The 8,013-nt window shown below is 47.8% G+C and overlaps 1 protein-coding gene across 1 annotated transcript in view; it reads right to left on the reverse strand.

Annotated features, from left to right (window-relative positions):
* RNF20 (ring finger protein 20) overlaps window positions 1–168 on the reverse strand; it is a 23,323-nt gene extending 23,155 nt beyond the window's left edge. Inside the window, exon 1 of the mRNA XM_019555162.1 lies at window positions 102–168. The gene's annotated coding sequence lies outside the window, so the exon portion shown is untranslated. The remainder of the gene's footprint in view (window positions 1–101) is intronic.
* Window positions 169–8,013: the final 7,845 nt, after the last annotated feature.

Consider the following 8,013-nt stretch of genomic DNA (forward strand, 5'->3'; position numbering starts at 1 on the left):
CCGCCGCCCGCAACGTCCCCCAGGGCTGACCCCGCCCCTGCGCGCGGAGGGGGCTCCGGCCCCAGCCCCGGCCAGTCCCCCGTGCCGCGCCCCGAGCTCACCGCCGCCCGGCGCTGGGCCTCTCCTCTGGCCTCCTACCCCTGACCCAGCCGGAAGCGGTCAGTGACAGCGGCTCCACCAATCAGCGGCCCACTGCGCAGGTCGTCACCCGAAAGGCGGTGCCCTCACTAAGTATGGCTGCCGCGCCGCTTTGCTTTCTAGGCGCCTGAAGCCATGGCGCCGTGACGCACCCTGGGCGTGCCCTTGCCGTGGCTCGGTCCGGAGGGGCGAGGCTCCGTGCCCTTACTTGACATGGCGGCCGCCTCCCGTTGATTTCTATGGGGTTGACGCTCGCAGGAAAGGAAAGGATGGCCACCACCCTTCCTCTGCGTGGGCGGAAGTGGCGGAGGGGAAAGAGTTGAGGCGAGGACCGAGGCTTCGGGTGGAGCCAGCGCAGTTTGCCTGCCCAGCAGGCACCCGTGGGGAGAGAAGGGGGGGCGGGTGTCCTTTGGTGGCAGCATCGTCACTGCTCAAGGAAACCCTCAGGAATCAAAGCAGCCCGGCTGCACGGTGCAGCTGTGGTCAGCAGGTGGCACTGGCCGTCTTGCCCCCTAAGCCAGCCCTGCCGCAGTGGGCAGCACGGTCTTTGCAGGCGTTGCGTTGCCAGGGTGAAAACCAAAAGCTGGGTAGCATCTGCAGTCCATGCAGCTAATGCTAGAGGGGGGAAGAGGACAGGGAACCAACCTAGAATCCTGCCGTGGTGGCGAGTGAGTCACTTCCCTCAGTTCCCCTCTGCAGGGTGTCACAGTGATCTGGAAATTGTGTAACCCAAACACACAGGCTCAAGGCAGCAGATTCATTTCTGCGCTCAGAAACCTAAGGTTTGATATGGAGAAGGAGCTCGGATGCACCCTGGTAATGCCGGAAGGTTTAATACGTATTAGCCTGGGAATTAGGAATATATGCAGTGTTGATATACTTACTGCAGCTAATCTGGGAGAGAGGATTTATCATCCAAATCTGAACTAATTGTTCTTTAAAATCTGCTCTCACTGGCCTCTTGATTATTCCAAGTCCCAGTGCCCATACCACGTCTAGTCACATGTGCAGTGCCATACTCCTGAGTGTATTATACAGGGCCTAGAAGAATGAGCACCAAACTATACTTTTTAAAAAATCCTGCGTAGCCATAAGACGACACCACCTTTGACAAAGCCCTCTATTTCAGTCTGTGACCTCTGACAACAGCAATTCCAAAGATTGATTATACGATCTATGAAAAAATATTTCCTTTTGTGTGTTGTGAAGTGCCTTACTCTTCAGTTAATTGAGAGCTAAACTTATTTCCATATTGTGGACCATGCAAGACTGGAGGGCTGGTCACTTTTTTACCATACTTTTCATAGCCTTAAATATTTCAGTGATCCCTTTTACTTCAACTCCTTTCAAAGCTAAACAATTCTAGTTTTTTGTAGTCTCTCATGTGAAAGTCTCATGGAGTATTGCCCATTTCTGAATCTTTTTACCTCTGCCTTTCTTTCAGGGAGACAAACCCAGCACACCCAGGAAGAGCACTTGTGTTCAGTGTCATTAGAACACAATCTGGTGTGCAGCCGATGACAGGCTTTATAATTGCTATTTTATAATGGGCAGATCTCATAAAGATCACATTATGCTTTCATACCCTTAAAGTGTAGAGACTCCATGTAAGATCTGTAGTCATCTGAAATGAGCCCCCAGTTTGTACCTTTTGTGCCTGACAAAAAAGTACACGTGGGAAAGCTGTGCACAAGAAAGATTTAGGTACAGACAATTTTGAAAACAAAAAAATAATTGGTGAAAAGGCTAAGCTCATCATAAATCGAGACAAAGAGTCTGATGCTGCCACAAAATCAGGATTTGAATGATGTGTCTTCATTTAGGTACTGTTTCAACATAGCATTTAAGTACGTACGTAAGCAAGAGGTGGGCATTTTCTGGGATGATATTTTTATTGGATCAACTGCATGATTGAAATAAAGTTCAACAAGGTTTTGAATGCATTTAAGTCCTATTTATATCACAAAATTCATGCATATGCCTAATGTTTAGGAATGTAAGGCATACGATGTGAAGTAGCTTCTGGGTCTTCGAGTCCTGTCCTTTGCTATGGTAGACAACTACATCATACAGTCTCATTTCTATATTTATCAAGCTCCATCTTAAAAACTGTTATATTTTTTGCACCTCCTATGCCAACTAGAAGGCTATTTCAGAACCTCATTCCTCTTATAATGAGAGATGGTTCTCAGATACATGTTGCTGTACCAGAGCTACTACATTATGTTGCTTTGGCAAACGCATAATAAAATGAGGATCATACTGTAATTTCCAGGAAAAAAACCCAGAAAATCTGTTGTGTGCAAAATCAAAAATATGAAAGGCAAATACTTTACAAGTAGGAACTAGATCAAGATCCACTTTTCATTAAAACACTGCAAGAGTTCTACATTTTTAAATATTATGACATCCCTGCAGCCACAGAAACTGGCACAAGAAGCAAAGTGTGTGGGGGAGTCCCACTTTTATATATAACATCATAGGAGTTAGGGTCATGAGCCAATGCCAAAGGGAGGGAAACGGTAAATAGACATTAACACTGTGGTACATACACTCAGTACCTTAATTCCCCACCCCCATGCACACACTACTGGAGGTGTCCCCAAACCAGCTTTTAGTCCCCAGAGTGCTCAAACAGCAGGCTGCACTTGTTCTCAAGTCTGAGGCCAGCTCCTTCAGTTCACAGCCCTGGCTAATGAAGCCAGTGAGATCTCCAGTCCCACTATGCATCCCCAGTGTCCAGCAACCAAACACAGCCCTCTCGCAGCTCTCTGCCTCTCTTCTGGCCACCCCCTGCTTCCTTTTCCTTTTTCCTTTGTCCTCCAGCCCCTGGGGACTTTCTGGGGGTTGAAGTCCACATTAACAGTCAGCACAGCTCTGCAGACTGCGCCCTGGCCCCACCTGCTATTACAAACATACACTCACATTACAAAATCTTGGAGCCAGAGCATTTCTTGTTAAATGGAAATTTGGATCAGTTGAAGATGCTGGTGATTTTACTGAAAAGACAAGGTTGATAATATGGCATATACATATTATCACTATGATACAGTTCCTGTATTAGTTTAAAATGAAAAGTCTTGGGACACTGCAATCTCCTCTTCAAAAGTGATCATGGTTGTGGTTGTAGCCCTGATGGCAAGAACCAAGGTAATGCAAGATGTAAAGATTTTTTGGTCATATCTTTATTGAACCAATGGCATAGTTGGAAGAGATGTTAGACAAGCTTTCAGGAACAAAGAAAGGCATTTTGTGCTTGAAAGTTTGTCTAGCATCTCTCCCAAGTATATATTTGGTTCAATAAAGGATATTACCAGAAAAAAAAGCCTTGCTTCTTGACAGTCTTAAAGGAAGATGGCTAAATATGTTATCTTAACACAATGGTAAAGGTGTGTCTGCCTTGAACTAGGCTGATTTGGACAAGACCAGGTGCAGAGGCACTATAGTATGAACTTCAGTGGATCACAAGAGATCATGTAGTCTAAACCCTTGTGGGTAGGCAGAATCAGATTTACCAAGATTGCCCTGACATTTACTTAGCCTCTTCTTCAAATCGTCCAATGAAGAAGACTCTAGAACATCCCCTGATCTAACACAACGATGCTCAACCTTGTTGTCCAGTGGTCCAGATGTGCAGTGCCTGGTCTCTCCACAGGCTGGTTCTCACTGGTAGTCCTGATCCAGCACCCAGAGGGGGTTGCAGTGGGGCCCCATCTGGCTCGTAGAGGGGAACAGGGGGCAGCCTGACACTGATCCAACCATGCCCCCTTTGCTGGGGCCCCAACTCCACCCCTCAGCAGGTTCCTGGGCCGTATGCCCCTTAGATCTCAGGCCCCACTCAGTGGGCCTTTGCCCTCGTCTCAGGCCCCATTCTATGGGCCTGGACCCTGCGTTAGGCCCCGCTCACTGGTCCTGGGCCCTGTGCTTTTCTGTCAGGTGTGCTCCCCTAACCTTTCCCCTCCATGGGGTAACCACAAGGCAGCAGGGGCTAAGGCTTTCCAGCACCCCATCCTTGCCTTTCACTGGGAGGCACAGGTGTGGTATTTCCTGGAGATGGCCCTGCCCCATGCAGCCCCATCACATCATCCAGCCTCAACAAGGTGCAATTTCAGGTTTTACCCAAGGCCAACAGGAACCTCCTCCATCCCCAAAGTTCCTACCTGTCACAGGATGGGGTCCCCAGGGATGGCTGTGATACCCCTACGGCTCTTTGACCATGGCAGTCCTGCCCAACAGGCACCCTCTTTCTTGCCCACCATGACTTGCTGGTAGTTTTAGTAAACCAGGAGGCTGCCCTCGAGTTTGAGTTCTGGACATGGTCTTGCTGGACTCCACTGAGCCCTGTAGGTTGTTAGACCTGTTTGGCGTCCTGCTTCAAAACAGATGACTCGTGGGACACCCTCAGCCTTATGGTTCCAAAACCACCCCTTTACCACGTCCCAAGCCTCGCAGATGGCATTCATTCGTTGTCCCTCCAAGGCCTGAATTTAGCTTGGCCTTCAGTCTTCACTGGGCTCTCCATAGCCCTGTCTCTCTCTTGGTGCCCCACACTGGCACTGGGCTCTCCGCAGTCTGCCTCTGGCACTAGGGTCTGCTCACGCGCTTATCGCTGCGCCCTTCTCTGGTGCTGGGATCCTCACCATCTCCACCTGTCATGGGCTCCCAATGAGGCCTCCTGCTTCCCCAGTAGCCTCAGGCCAATCTACCAGTCAAACAGCAACTAAAATCTGAGCCCCAAGGCTATAGCATAATACAAGCGGTTCAGGGTGTGCTGTGTCCCTTGAAGACATCAAAATTCTCCCAGCACTAAGTGCCTTATATGCCAGGGTCTCTGATGAGCTCCTGGAGCCCCTTAATCCTACCCAGAGTAGAACAGGCAGCCAAGCCTCCCTGGTCAGCTTCTTCTCTGGGAGCTCCTTCCCCCTTGGCTGCTGCCAGAAAACTAAACCCCTAGTCCCAGCCCTGGGGTTTATATATGCCCAGGGCCCTGCCTCATCTGGTCAGCTGACCAGGTGCAGGCTAATTTGCTCGTTAGCCTGTTGCCATGGTAACCTGCACCTGTGGGCTTCTGCCTGGCCCTTTGGGCTCTCTCCTTAGGCAGTTTCTGCTCTTAGAGGAGCAGGCACCTTAGCGCCCTGCGACACTACCCTGATCTCCAGGCGTTGTGGGGGCTGCTGTCTGCAGGCTGAGTTATGCTGTCCCTCTGGCTCCCAAGACCTAACTGTTGGCTCAGCTCCTAGGGTCTGGGCTCATACCCTGGCTGCCCAGCTCTCATCCAATTCAGTGGCCCTCTTGTGGTCATGTGACCACCTAATTGAGCCTAACTGCACCTACCAGCTGTTCCACAGTCTGCTCAATCCCCTTAAAGTGGCAGGCACCAAAGGTGCTCTGCCACAGATAGTCCCCATTTTATTTCTGCAGTTGATTTCCCCTAAGAACAGCACTTCGCATTTATCTGTAATTAATTCCATTTTCTTGATTTCAGACCAGTTTACCAAGGCCATTTTCAATTCTGATTCTGTGCATCATCCAAAGTATTGGCAACCCCTCCACGCTTGGTGTTCATCATCTCCTATTAGGCGGTAAAAAGACCCTAAGAACATGGGTTCATTCTTCTAATAATCAGTGCCAGAGTTCACAGTTGTAGCTGACTGCAGGCAGATTCAAAATCATGATAACTAGCTTTGTAGGCAAAAAACCAACTGCAATATTTTCACTGTTAATGGTATAAGACTGTTGCAACTGGTAAACAAGTGCTCAAGTGCAGTTATGCAAGTTAGGTGAGGAATAAGAGTTTTAAAAGAAACTCTGCTGGGCCAGCAAGACCACAGATTGCCTGGAGAAGGGTGAGTTCTGCTTCTGATGCCGCTGTAAGTAAACCTATCATATCACTTACTAGTCATATTTTGGGGGGAAATTATGCTGTATTATGTTATACAATGGATCAACCTCAGAATTAACAAGCATTCTTTCAGTTCCAGAGTCAGTTCATCAAACCTGACTCAGGAAAAGCAAATATTTTCAACAGGTTGTCATTCACAGATTTTAAAAGCATATTTACATTCAGTCATCCAAGTTGTTAATGGAAATATTACACAAAAGTATGCCCGACATAGAGATTTAAGGAGAAAACCAGGTATATGATATACAATGTCTATTCCCTTGTTTGAGTCTTTCTAGTGAGCATATTCTACGTTGACTCTGAGTCTTTGTTCCCCTGAGGTTACTGGTCAGCATAAAGGTTTTGCAGTTTGCCACCCATACTACAAGACCTGGTCTGTTAGCTTAAACATAAATAACTCATGAATTCAATTCTAGAGTTCTTGATTTCAACTTTGCAGCCAAAGCAAGAGGAGGACTGCAGCAAGAGGAGGACTTCAAGAGAACTGCTTTTAAAATTTGGGACCAACTTCCATAGCCAAGGAAAAATTGGCTTTGGAATTACTATAATTGGAAAGTCTCATTGGGCCTAATTCAACTCCATGTAAATGGACTTAGGTGCCTAAACATAATTTTATTCCACCCTGCTCCAAGTCCCTGAAAAGTTGTTAATACATGTGGTAGGTGGGTCCTGCTCTTTCCCTCTGCTTTTTTTTTGTGACTCAGTCTTAAGGCAAGAAGATGGTATGTTACAAAACTAGATGCATCAGTACATTTTCATGTCATAGAGCCTTCTCCCTTTTTCTCTATTAGAAAGTGGTTTTAAGCAGGACAGCTCTTTCTCCATTTTAGCCCATGTATACGAAGAAAGATGCATTGCCCAAATAATGCCAGGGGCCCTGCAGGCCAGACAAGTGAGGCAAGGCTGGTGCATGGGTTGAACCAGACCCTGTGCACCAGAATCGGGCCTGCATACCTGGATGGGGTCTTGCATGGCCCCAGCTAGTCCCCTGCATGCCAGGATTGGTCCTTGAGGCCCTGTGCCGCCTTTGCCTGGCTCTGCATGACAGAATCAGGGCCCCAAGGCCCTGTCCGGTCTCCATCCGGCGCCGTGTGCTGTGATAGGGTTCCAGGGCCCCACACTGCCTCCATCCAGCTCCATGGACTGGGATTGGGGCCTCCCCAAGTTCCCATGCTTCCTCCACCTAGCTCCACATGCCAGGATCGGAGCCCTGGATCCCTGCACCATATCCATCCTGCAACATAAATGAGGCTATCTGTGCTTTAATATAATTAATTAGCTATTTTATGCATCTCTAAAGACAGAAATTTGTGACCTATTTGTAATCCCTGTCAGTGAGGAAGCTACAAGAGGATGTGAGTTTATAACTCAGACTGACAGACATTACAGGAAACAGTCTGAGACAGCATGGTGCAGGTAGCACATAAATGAGCGAGATGATTGGATACTGGTACAGTACAGTGAGTGAACACAAAGATTGCCAGGAAACTATACATAAATTCATAGAAGTTAAGCTGAATTGTAAAGTGTGATTGACTTATTCAAAGGTGATTAGGTCACTCTTATAACCACAGCAACCCACCCTCAGTGGAATATAAAAAGCTGAAGCAAGTTGGGATCATCAGAAATTAGCCTCTCAGTGCTCATTTAACATCTACTGAAGCCTTCCCCAGGATATCCCAGATGCCTGGCCAACAGACCCTGGGAATCCTAGCACTGAAGTCTTCCTATCCTACTTGCAGCTGCACTTGCATGGTATGTGACACTGTTTACTGGGCAAGTTTGTAATTTGTTAATAAAATGAAGCCAATTATTGGAATGGTTCCTTGATCTTATACACTACTCCACCCACCCATCCCAAAGTTATTCCTGCTATCCCTAACAATCCAGCCTTGCATGCTAGGTTTGGACCCTGTGCCGTCCTGCAAGCCAGATCTAGTATGCAGGGCTACAGCCCACAGTGGTCTCCTTGG

The sequence above is a fragment of the Crocodylus porosus genome, unplaced genomic scaffold, assembly GCF_001723895.1.
Source record: "Crocodylus porosus isolate Cpor-Errol unplaced genomic scaffold, CroPor_comp1, whole genome shotgun sequence".
NCBI classification, from domain to species: domain Eukaryota; kingdom Metazoa; phylum Chordata; order Crocodylia; family Crocodylidae; genus Crocodylus; species Crocodylus porosus.